Below are 12,965 nucleotides of genomic sequence, written 5' to 3'. Positions count from 1 at the left end.
CTGCAAATGCAGCCAGTGCTGTTAACTGCTGCCCCATCTCTCTAGCTCCCAAATAAAAATAAATTTAAAAAATAAAAATAAGTACCCTGTCACACAAAATGGCAGGACATTTATTGCTTCTGGGTCGCAGCTCTTTAGCTGAATTCTCCCTCCACAGTCCCACTGAGGTGGATGATTCTCCTTGTTAAGTGTGTGTGTAAGGGTGCATGGGGTGTGTGTACACAGGATACTAAGTCTGTTCACTAAGGAGCCCACTACTGAGCACTCAGGACTCATGTAAGCACGATGGCTGGAAAAGAAGTGCTTGGCCCTAAAATAAAAACCCTGTCCACATGGAAATCAATAAATCTTTAATCAAATGTCCAACTGTAACATTATATCAATCTCATTAATTGTTAAATTTAGCATCCATAAAAATTTTATTACATTGAAAGAATGTGTGGGCTAGGTTTTTCTCGTTTTTTGAGAATTTCCAATCACAATCCAAATGGTTTGAAGAGAAAAATTATAACTATCCCTAAAGAAACCCATTTAGAACAAATTTTAATATCTGCATTGGTGGGGGTGGTTTAGAACACAAATGCCTGGGGCTTACAGGGGTGCTGACTCACTAATATCCTTGGATGAGGAAAGAGGTCAGGCAGTCTAGGCTGCTATGAATGCTTCCGGAAGAGGCTGCCGAAAACAGAGCAGGGACATCAGGGAGGTGGAGGTATAGGTAGAGTCCTCCTTGTATCCTGTTAGGCATTGCTCTGGCATGACCATTCATCTCTCAAGTTAGGGTATGGGGTTCTCTGAACTTGTAAGGGGTCCTGCCACCTTAAGAGAGCACGGGGATGCCGTACCGAGCAGGTGAACCAGGATTGGGACTTAGGCCAATTTATGGGAAGTCCAGGTGGGCAAGTTCTCTTAGGCAGCTGCAGTGGGTGGGGCCCTGGGGCTGACCTTCAGATATGCCGTTTGCAGGGAGAGAGCCCCAGCTGGAAAGACTGGTCTGCTGAGAGTTCTGGGTGAGCACTCCATTGAAAGAGCTTTTCTAACCTCTGCAGGCACTGCATGACAGAAGAGGGCATTGGATCCCCTGGAACTGGAGTTATGAATGGTTGTTAGCAGCCATGTGGATGTTGGGAATCGAACCCAGTGCTCTTAACCATTGAGTCATCCAGTCCCGATTATTTCCATTTTAAAGATTAAAACATTGTCATGTGACTCAAGTGACTTTCCCAAGCTTATGTAATTACTCAGTGGTTGAACTAAGATTTAAACCCAGGTTCATCTGGCCCCAAACCCCTTGCTTGTTTCAGAAAACAAAACTGTGTGATTATGTCTGTAGTCGCTCAGTACCTTTCCATGCTGGGGTGACTATCTCTTCTCCATCTTATAGGCTTCCTGAGGCTCCATCAACCACAGGGTGCTGTCAGCCTCTGACTGCAGGGCCTATGAGGAAGACCTAGCCTATTAGGTATCAGGACCTTGTTTGCTGTGATTAGATTAAGGGCCAAACATGTGACCCAAGTTGGTCAATCAGTTCCTCTGTGAGATGGCTGCTGGAGTGGGTGGTCCTTATGCCTTTGCCGTGGGATGCCAGGACCTTGGAGTGGGAAGTTTCCTGGGCCACTTTCTGGCCATGTGCAGTTGACTGAAGGAGAGGGCTTCTGACAAGGAAGACGAGGAACCAGAACCAGTGTATGGACAGTGCTCTAATGCCTTAAGCTTCCAGTGGAGTGCCAGCCTCTGCCCTTGAACTCTTCAAATTTACTTCAGTGAGTTTTTATTTCTGCCTGTATTTTTATTTCAGCCAGTTTCAGCTAGATTTATGTAATGTGTTCCACAAAGGAGTCTGACCAATACTATTCTATAATTAAAAGTGTTATAAACACAAGTGCTCTTCCCTGGTATGTGGAATGGTGAAGAAGCCCAGGGAGAGTTGGGGAACAGACTAGAGGTTTCCCAGAAAGCTGGGGGGAGCAGCTGTGCCTCTGAGATCCCTGGAACAGGAATGAGGGTCCTGACCATGACAAGTGGGGCTTTGTATAATTCAATTCCTTTTTCTTTTTTCTCCATGAGCTTCCTCCCTGGAGTAAGAACTTAAGAAACTTCTGGAAGGGGGTCTGGGGATAAAGGTTAGTTGGTAGAGTGCTTGCCTAGCATGTACGAGGCCTTGGGTTTGATCTCTAGCACAGAAAAAAACAGCATGCCTATAATCCTGATACTTGGGAGGTAGAGGCAGGTGGGGCAGGAGTTCAGTCATCCTCCACTACATAGCAAGTTTGAGGCTATCCTGGGCTGTAGACACTGCCTCAAAATAGGGTGGGAGGTCTGGAGAGATGGCTTAGTGGTTAAGAGTTTTTTGGTTCCCAAAACTGTTTGGCTGCTTGTAACTCCAGCTTCAGGGGGTCTGATGCTGTCTTCTGGTCTCTGTGAGTACCTTCACACATGTGGCATCATACACACACACACACACACACACACACACACAAATAATAATAACAACAGCAACAGCAATAATAATAATAATGTGTTTTTAAAAAAGTTCTGGAAGGGATCTGATCCAGTTGGGTCTGTTGACAATTAGAATTATCACCTCCATCGGGGTACACTTTTGTGTTTTAGAGTCTTTGCCACAGAAGTGGCAGATCACAAGAAAGGATTGCCAGCAGAGTCTACCAAATAGAAATCAAAGTATTGATCACCTTCTCTTTGCCAGCCACTGTGCTACCTGCTGGGGTGTCTGAGGCTCCAGACACATTTCTGTCCCTGCAAGTTCTGGAGTGATAGAGCAACAACAGTCTAGACCCTTGACAGAGTCAGATTTCCAGTTTTACTCTTGGTGAGCATGGTTGAAGAGCACAAGCAGGTTTCACTCCCATTCTCTCCTGTTAGCCCAGTTTACAGAGGCCAGGCAGACTAGCTGGCACATTACCACCAAAGTGAAAACAACCTTTCCGGGCTCTCCATTAGCTAGGTGCAGTCACGTGGTTATGTTGTGGCCAACAGATGCAACTAAGCTTGTTTGGCTCCTTGGGGCAGGCACTAAATGAGGGCCCCTTTTGCCTTCTTTTTTTCTCTCCCTTCCTCCTTCTTCCTTCTTTCCCTCCCTCCCTCCCTCCTCTTTCTCCTCCTTCTCCTTCCTACTCCCCCTCAACAGGGTCTTATTTTGTAGCCTTCTTTACCTCTTCCTTCTGGCCAATAACGTGGTGAGAATTCTGATAGCATCTTGGGTCATGACATGGCCTTGGGGATGCAGACACATGTTCCCTTGCGGGAGCAGGACCCATCGCAAGCCCTGGATTGCCCACCTTTAGACTCCCTTCACTCAAGAGATGATCAATATACTTCTCTCTTCTTTAAGCCTGTGATATGGATTTTCTCTTTATCTTCCCAAATCAAATCCCAGTCAATAAAACTACCTTCTCAATAGTCCTTTTTGCATGTGTGTGTCTAAATTTTTCCATAAACAGATGAGGAACACTTGCCAAAGGCCCCACTGCTGGCAGGTGGTGGGTATAAAGCTTACCTGTATGTTTGTCAGACTCATGAACATCTTACCTTTTCTATTGCACACTGAAATCTCACTGTTGAGCTGTAGGTTGAAGACACATAGGGAGAAGGATCCATAGAGGCCTGGCCTCAGCCTAAATGATAGGCCTCTGGGGGAGTGTATTAGTTTCTTTTCTGTTGCTGTGATAAAACATCATGATCAAAAGCAACTTAAGGAAGAAAGTTTATTTTGCCTTACAGTTACAAAGGGATAAGAGTCCATCATGGTGGGGAGGCATGGCAGGCATGGTGGCAGCAGGAAGTGGAGAGCACACATCTTTAATTGCAAACTGAAACGGAACTGGAAGTGGGTAACATACTTCTCCCAGCAAGGCTACACCTTCTGAAGATTCCATAATTTCCCCAAACAGTGCCACAACTGGAGATAAAGTATTCAAATACCTGAGGCACCGAGGGGGCATTTCTCATTCAAACCACCACAGAGAGGAACTTTGATCTAGAAAGCCTAGTCTTTGAGTATTCTCTCTGGGAACTTGGCTGTCTAAGAGTTTCTTGTTAACTGATTATCCTTATTGGGCAGAGGCTGCTCCAGGCTGGTCCTCACACAGGTGAGAGTCCATCACTCTCCTGTGCCTGGTGAGCTGATGGAAGTGTCCTGGATTCCCCAGGGTTGAGTGGAATGACCCTTATAATATATCATGGGTGACTGGGCTACAGACTCTCAACACTTCCAGCAACTTTCACTCCCATCAGGGTCAGGATGAGATTCAAACAGCAGAAACCATACAGTTTGGAACCCTAAGGAGGATGTGTCACGGAACTGCAAAGTTTCAAAGAAGGCCTGGCCAAGGGCTGGCTTTGTGCACAAGGACGTTAAGGACCTGGTGTTTTTACATCTTTCTAGAAAGTAGCTCCTCTTTTTGGTTATAAAATGTCTGCTAAAAAAGAATTCCCTGGGGCTGGTGCATGGGTCACACGTTAGTGACTGACAGAAGGGGGTCACTGCAGCAGCAGTCTGGGCTGCCGAGACAGCAGGTCTGGAAGAGTGGTTTTGAGGATCGGGAGAAGTGATAGGTCCAATGATGGTGGATGAGTCCTGTGGTGGATAAGAATCCAGTTTGCACCTGCCATCATGGATGTGGTTTCCCTGCTATTCCTGGTCACCTATTGTCTTGATCTACCTGTGTTGTCCAGTGTTTCCTTTTAGTTATGCTTTTGAGCCTGGTAGGCTACCATGTTCTCATTGTAACACCTATACTGTTTGACTCCAATAATTGAACCACTGAACAATGGCAAAGTTGTTTTCATGAAATTTGCAGCCTGATGCAGAGCCTGAAATGTACTTGACCATAGTCATGATAATGGGTGGGTCAGCAAGTCCACAACTTGCTTCTCTCTTACCCAGTGGTGACTTTTGTGCCACTGATTCCTGAACTAAAATAATATGGGATAATTTCGAAGTACATTGGGATGGCTAAAAGAAGATAAGCAAGCTTCTCCAGCAAAAAAAAAAAAAAGAAAGAAAAATGCATAAATGCATAGTGCATCCTCTTTCTTCTGTGTGGTTAGGGAAGCATCGCCTCTGGGAGCAGTTCCTACTCTGCTATCTGGCTACTAAAATGCTACAATAGTTCTCTCCCCAGACTCTGCCCTTGTTAATACAGATTCACTCTGGCCAAGGCAGGCTTTGTAAATAGTCTCAGTGCCAGGTGTGACTGAGTAACACTCAGCAATTGCCCTCTTTGGTGATGATGACTTGTTTTAGTTTTTCTTACTCAGGGCCGATTGAATTTGTACTTTTGATAATTTTCTTAAAAATGTTCAAGTGGCGAATGTCATTCTTTCATACAGTGAACAGTGACTTTGGGTAACTGTTGATGTTGGCCTTAGCTAGATTCAAGGTAGTGGTCTGTGGCTGCAGGAAGCTGGTCCTACTGTCTGCTTCTGTAGTCTATTAAAAAATTGTCTGGCTTTGTGAATACAGAGAGAAAGTTTGCCACTTTTTTGTTTGCTATTTGTTTTGGGATATGATTTCACTATGTAGCCCTGACTGGCCTGGAACTCACTATGTAGACTAGGCTGGCCTTGAACTCACAGAGATCCACCTGCCTCTGACTCCAGAGTGCTGGGATTAAAGGTGTGCACATTCAACAAGTTTACAACTTTGGAGGAAGAGACCACTTACTCATTTCTCTGTTGACCATGGGAGAAGAATGTCCATGGAATAAGCCGAAACTAAGCCCATGACCTAATACATATAATTTTCTCTCTTATAACAGGTAGCAATTTTTTGGAAGCATTAACTCTTTGCCCACATGAGGAATTTGACAGGCTTAGATTAAGCTCAAGTTCCCTTTGAACTTCCTCAATTTAGTAAGTCTTTAAAAGGCTTTTGAAGTATAAACTTCTGGAAGGTTATATTTGAGAACTTTAGTATGCTCTTTGCTTCAGATATTCAGCTGACCTCAAATGCCTGTGACCTTAACTCCAAGACCAGCCAGGGACGAAGTCTTCCTTTGTTCACTAAATAGAAGACAAGAAAGTCTACCAATTTTTTAAGATCAGAAAATAGTCTTTTAAAGGAGACTTCAGAACTCTAGTTGTATGATAATACTGGGTATATTTCAGTCAGCACAGGTTTGCCCTTGGGAGACAGTGACTGTACTGGTGTTTGACTCTTTCCCTTGATATTTCTCAGAAAAATGAGAGTAGAATGGTGATAGTGGTTGGCTCTGGTTTGCACAGATTTTGTAACTCCTTCATCATCTTATTATAGTCACTTTCCCTCTCAATAGCTAGACATTTAGAGCCAGAGATGTGACACACTGGGGAACAATTCCTTAACAGATTAACTGGCTGTGATACCATTTTGTGGCTCCATTGATGGTCTGAAGCCTGCACCTTGTGGTGTTTTTTTCCCTTCCATGTTACTATAAACAGTGGTGTCCATTGTAGCATATGCTTGTTTTTGTAATACTTCATATGACACCTACCTTAACTTCATGTTTTCTTATTAGAAATAAGCCTGTCTTATCTGGATTTGTGCATGCGTGCATGTGTGCGCACGTGTGTGTGTGTGTGTGTGTGTGACTGCATGGTCTACCAATTAACTACTTTCCCAGTTTTAATCATTTCTTCTATTTTGTTTTGTACAAAAGAAAAAAAATTAAAAGGCCGGAATCCGCCCCCCCCCCCCCCCCCCCGCCCCGGGACATCTAGGAATTCAGGCTTCCTCAGTGTGGCTTAAATAAGTTCATATATTCTCTGATACTTCCTTTCAAAAGTGGAGCCCAGTTCCCCTCTGTTTTAGTATAGGCTAGTCTTGATGAGTTGCTCTAACAATGAAAAAATAGAAGTGATGTATGATACCTCTCTCTTTCAGAACTCTTGTTCTGAGGAAAGATGGCTTCCATGTTACCCTTGAGGTAAGAAACAAAGGCCTCCGACTAACAGCTAGGGAAAACCAGAGCTGACTTCCAACAGCCACTGAGCGGTCTTGAAGTAGTGCCAGGTCAGTCCAGCCAGCTTGGATGCTGACTCCACAACCCCTGCTAAGCCTCAGGTAACAGTGTCCCCTCATGAGGAGCCCCGAGTTGTGTCCTAGGCTGCTCTGGGTTGCCCACCTACAGGAGCTACAGGAGATAACCAGCATTTGTTGTTTAAAGTCACTGAGCTTTGGGAGTAACTTATTAAACAGCAACAGAACAGCAATCCATCCCTGTCTGGGGAAATGCTGAGTTCCCAGAAGTTCTTTCAGAGTTGTGATAAAACTTGTTTTTGGAAACCTCCAGAAAATCCTCCCACGTTTCATCAGCTTACACTGAACCCCAGGCCCCACCCTGTGATGCCACTATGGGCAGGATGAGGTGATGGGCTCTCCCCTATGCCACTTCATAAGTCAGTGCTTCACAACAGAGGACAGCCTGGAGGCTTGAGCTTAGGTCAGGGCAGCTGCCAAGGACAGAATCCCAAAGTCTTCCGTACCGTGGCAATCCAGATTTCCCCGGCAGGAGTGCGGGGCAGCATGATACAAAGGGATTGGTTTTTAAAACAGGCGTGAATAGATGGTTTCTCCTTTTGTTCTGGGATCCTAGGAGGGGAACCACAAGACTGCCTTTTTTTTTTTGTCAAGCTCATGTTGCAGTTATTCCTGGCTGATGTCATTGCAGGCTCAAGGCCATCAGTGATGCAAAACCAGCCCTTTCCAGCCTGGCTTTATCAGCAAGTCCATCCCTGGTGGGACAGGGGTCATTCCCTGAGGGAGCTGACAGCTGTTCTTGATAAATGTTCATTATTTTTTGGCTTAAAAAAAAAAAACCACTGCTCGAGATTTGTTGGAAGTGAATTCAATGCAATTGAAACCTTGGGTTAAGTAGCTATGTAGGGACAACTGTCACTAACACTTGTAACCCATAGCCTGACAAGCACAAGAGAAACAATCAAGAGGACACAGCTCTCTGTCTCTGTCTCTGTCTCTCTCTCTCTGAGTGTGTGTGTGTGTATGTTTATGTGTGTGTGTTTGGTAATAGCTCTGCTAAGATAGAATTTACATATCCTATAATTAATTTACTTGTTTGTCTTTTTGTTTTTGAGACAGTCTCCCTAAGTAAGTCCAGGATGGCCTCCAAATCACTATGCAGCCAAGGTTACCCTTGAACTTGTGATCCTCCTGCCTTAGCCTCCTCAGTGCTGGGATTATAGGGCTATCTCACCATGCTCAGCACAATTCACTTATCTAAAGTGTACGACTTAATGGTTTTCTTCTAGCCACAGTTTTATAATTATCACCACAATTTTAAACCATTTCCATCTTTGTTGCCCCTCCCAAGTCCCCACATTCTTTATGCATCACCCCCCAGTTCTCCCAGGTCCCCAGTCTTAAGCAGCCATCAACTTACCCTGTCTTTTACATGTGTGAATTTGTGTGTGTGTGCGTGTGTGTGTATGTTTAGTTTATGTGCATGTTTGTGCACATGTGCATGCACATGATTGTACCGGTGAGTGTGTAAGAAGGCCAGAGTTCTACATGAGGTATCTTCTTCAATCCATTGCTACCTTATTTTTGTTGTTTTGAGACAGGGTCTCCCAATAGCCCCAGCTGGCCTGGAACTCACAATTGTAGACCACACACCAGGCTTCTCTACCTTTTTTTTTGAGACAGGGTCTCTTCTTGAACCTGGAGTTTACCAATAGGGCTAGACTGGTTGAATGGCAAGCCCCAGGGATCTTCTTGTTTCTGCCTCCCCAGTACTATACAAGACCCTGCTGCTGTACCCAACTTTTTATGTGGGTGCTGAGGATACAAACTCAGATCCTCATGCTTGCATGGCGAACACCTAACTGGCAGCACCATCTCCCCAGCTCCTGTATGTATATTTTTCATGTACATATTTTCAGCAGGTAATTTTTTTTTTTTTTAGATCCTCCTGACCCCTGGCATTTCATGAGTCGTGGTGGTCTGATGAGGGAGTTTCTGACATGTCGAGACAAAAGTGATTATTTAAAACCTGTCTGCGCTCTTTATTATAAATCCAAATCTGAGTCAGGTCTCCATAGTCAAAAGCCTTGAGTACTCCCAGGCCTCCCTTCTGGCTGGAGTGGACCTGGGCAACCAGACACTTGGTCTGGAAGTGATAAGAGCCGTCTGGGCTGATGCACTCTGGGGTGCTTGGGCCCTTGTTACAGGTCGCAAATCAGGAGTCGCCACATGGGAAATTCAAAAAGCAAGGTAAAAATTTTATTATGGCTGGGCTGTGCCTGGACTCCAGGTGAGCACTCAGATAGCAGCCCCGACCAGAGTTCAAACATGTTTTTACAGGCAAGTATGAAGTGATCTTAGGTTATTTTCCAAGTAACCAATCCCAAATTGCTAACCCAGCTAAAGCAAGCAAGCAAGCAAGTTACAGAAGCAGAGGTTGAAATTAGCTGTTAGCTGTTTACCCTGGATTAGAACCTTCCATGGTTTTATGATTAGCTAGTTCCTGGAATTTATCTGGTACAACAGCCCAGGTATCTGCATCTCAGGGTAAATAGTATCCAAATACCACTTGAATGACTGACGACCCAGTTTCTTCCTCAATTCAACACGTTCACTGATACTTCCAAAGCTTTTGGCCTTCACATCAGGTCTAAAGGAAAAATACTCTTCCTTGTACTCCTCCAGCCAGACTTGGGCTAGCTTCGGGGAGTTGTGTGTCACGGTGTCCTGACTTTCAGGAGAGCCATAAGGTCGCCTCTTTCGGAACATATGGCCTACTCTTGAGCAAAGGATGATGAAAAGTTTACTGCCACACATCCAGATCCGAAATGATATCTCCAGATTTCCTCCTCCCCAGATATCCATGCCACTGTCATACTGTCCAAGTTCATTGAAATATTGTCTGTTCATGGCAAACAATCCTCCAGCCATTGTGGGTGACATTATTGGTACAATGGCTCCATCCACTCCTCCCAGCTCAGAAAGGGGAACAAAATCCCACTTGAAATGCAGCCCCCAGTTGAACTCTCCCTGTATGACTGGGGACAAGCTGTAGGCAAGTGTGTCAGCACTGATGATGTCACTCACAGGGCACAGCATGGTCCTCTTGGATGACGGCCAGCAAGGGCTGCATCCACCTCACATTGACTTCACAGTGGCTGTCCAGGAGCGCCAGGACTTCTGTAGCTTGGGCTGCTCCCATCATTCCGCCTCGAATCAGTCCCTCACACTTGGCATTTTTTTTTTCTTTGAAAATCCTAACAAATTTATTGGGCTTGCTAACAGAGCATAGAGTGAGGGTTTATTTTCAGGAGAGTGGGACCCCCTCATTTGCAGCTGTGCTGGAAAGTCCACACTCAAATATAGAATATAGATCCTGTGACTTCCTGACTGACAGCCATACAAAATGGCAAGAGAGGTGCCTCATGGCATTCTCAGCCTATATATCCTTAACCCCTCCCCCACATGCAGCTAAGATCGACTGATTGTGTGGGAGGAATGACTGACTCCCCCCTCAACTCCTTGGGAAGGAGGTGTGACTATAGCTTAACACGTTTGGATTTCTGATGACTCTGCTCATTCCAGGGAGGTATCTGTGGACATACTCATCTAGTTCCCCTTTTAAATCATTGAAGTTACTGTTGTCATCCACAAGGATGACCTCATGTAGAAGGTGTGCTGGTGTGCAGTTTACAACACTGTGTACTGTCTGAAGCAAGGCAGAGAAGGCTTCATTGTAGAAACAATTAACACTGGCAGGTCAGCTGCATAGGACTTACCTTTGCATACTGCATTCCTGGTCTGGCACATCTCTGTGGTAGCCCAAGCAGTTACTAAATACGCATATTAAAGGCGTGTTTCTGGTAGCTCAAGTCTCTCAATGCAAGTCTCTCCAAGGCCAGAGGGGATGAAAAAGCTCTCTTCCTCTGCTGGCCTTATCTTCCAACATAGCTGGAAACCTGCTCAGCAGAAATCTGCAGTGATTTGGGGGTCAGGCTGGCCCAACCAGGAGAGGTTAGGGGTGGGGAGAGCCACACTTGGCTAGGGCCTCATAGCTCTATGGGGGACCTAGAGCTGTACTCTAGTGACTCAAGACATACCCCTTCCTACATCTCAGCTTTCTCATCTGTACAATGGGTACTGACAGAAATGACCCTTTCATAGCCTCTTCAGGTCTCTCAGTCTGTGACATTAGATAATCCAGGCAGCAGTTTCCAGTTTGCAGGGTGTGCCCTCACAATGCCAACTGTCCTAGCTTGTGTCCCAGGTCGACTTCTCAGCAGCATGGTAAGGAGGGCTTGAGAGCCCAGTCCCTAGCCAGGAACAATCTGGCTCCTTTCCTCCTCCATAACTCCGGGAAAGTTCTTGAACCCACCTGGTAAGGAAAGAATGAGGTTGAGTAAAGAACCTTGCCTACGGCAAGTGTTAAACACATTCTACTGACACAGATGAGACTCAGGACTCTTGCCCAAGGCCAAGCAAGCCAGGGCACTTGCAGCACTCGGTGTCATCTCCTCTCAGGGGCTGATCTCTGAGTTCCTGAGTTCAGGAATCTGGACTTTCATTGGGTGGCTGGTCTATTCCCCAGAGGCAACAGGTTGAAAGGGCTTTGGAAGACATCCAAGGCCAAGGGCCTGGAGACCAGGTAGGATGGGAACACAGGGAGCCTGAGGGAGAAGCTTCAGGCTATTGGACATGTCCTACTCACTGGGGGTGTGGGGGGGTCATCCTTCACTTTGGTAGCATCCCAGTGAAATGAGGACAGATCCATTCCCCAGGGAGTCACTACCTTCTTGTGAGCTTACCTCCTCTCTTTTGTTCTGAGCCCCACTTACTATTGCTATGGAATCACTAGAATGAGCTTTCTCTGTAGCTGGTCTTCTCCTGCCCTCAAGGGCTTTATCCCTTTGTCTCCCGCCCCAGCTCCAGCCTGCCTCAGCTGTTCCCTCCTGCCCTGCCTCCCACCTGGCCTCTCCTTTTCCCTCTGCTGCTTCCTGCCTGTCTGGACTTCTCTTGTTTTGCTCAGAAGGACAAGGAATTTCTGCCCTGAGAGAAGACTTGGGAATTTATACCTGAACAACCCAACCTAAGATGCCCAGCTGTTTTGATAAAAGCCAAGACCATAATAGGCCCCATAAGTTGAGAGTCAGATGGTTGTTAATCCAAATCAGTGGGACAACAGCTCAGGCATGATGGGCTGTTATCCTTGCTAGGACCTGACTTAATGAATTGCTGCCTTTTCCTTTCCAGATGGCAGTGACACACAGGACTGTTTAGAGTCTCGGGATTCTAGTTCTAGTATACCCCCCACCTTCCCCCTGAGATAGGGTCTCGGATAGCCCCAACTGGCCTCTGGTTCACTCTGTAGCCAAGCATGATCTTGAACTCTTGGTGTGACTGCCTCTACCTCTCAAGTCCTGGGATCATAGGCATGCATCACCACGCCTGGCTTCTCCTGCATCCTCTTTGCAGTATCAGGGTGGGCTGTGTTTTGCTCCCAATGACAATCCACTCTCCTTCCCACAGTACCTAAAGAGGGGCAAAACTGCACCAAAACTTAACGGGTTTAACTACTACTCAATGAGTTGGGGTCCTCTTTGTAAAGACACATTATTTTTCAAAGGAAAAATAATCTGCTAGAAAACACATAAACCTGTTGTTAACTTTTTAGTTGAATAACATTTAATAAAATGAAAAATAGTCATAAGAGTGCAAATAACTCTGTGGGTTTTGACATATATAAGCACATAACTGAAGAAAGAATGTTCCTAGGCCAAATGATCACACCAAAAATCTCTGCACTTGGAAGGAAGAGGCAGGAGGGTTGGCTAGGCTAGACCAGGCAACATAGAAAGAACTATCTCAAAAACAAAAAGCAAGAAAGAGTATTTCTAGCACTCCAGAAAATTTTCTTCGGTACACTCTCCCAATAATTATTCCACAAGAGAGTAACACCTGATATCATAAATTAATTTTTTTAATTTTT

The 12,965-nt window shown here is 45.5% G+C and overlaps 1 pseudogene; it reads right to left on the bottom strand.

Annotated features, from left to right (window-relative positions):
- Positions 1-8,880: 8,880 nt before the first annotated feature.
- LOC103736916 lies at positions 8,881-11,750 on the bottom strand (annotated as a pseudogene).
- Positions 11,751-12,965: the final 1,215 nt, after the last annotated feature.

The sequence above is a fragment of the Nannospalax galili genome, unplaced genomic scaffold (assembly GCF_000622305.1).
Source record: "Nannospalax galili isolate Female #2095 unplaced genomic scaffold, S.galili_v1.0 scaffold54, whole genome shotgun sequence".
Lineage (NCBI taxonomy): Eukaryota > Metazoa > Chordata > Mammalia > Rodentia > Spalacidae > Nannospalax > Nannospalax galili.
The sequence above is the reverse complement of the archived record's forward strand: the minus strand, read 5'-3'. Positions and strand labels throughout refer to the sequence as shown.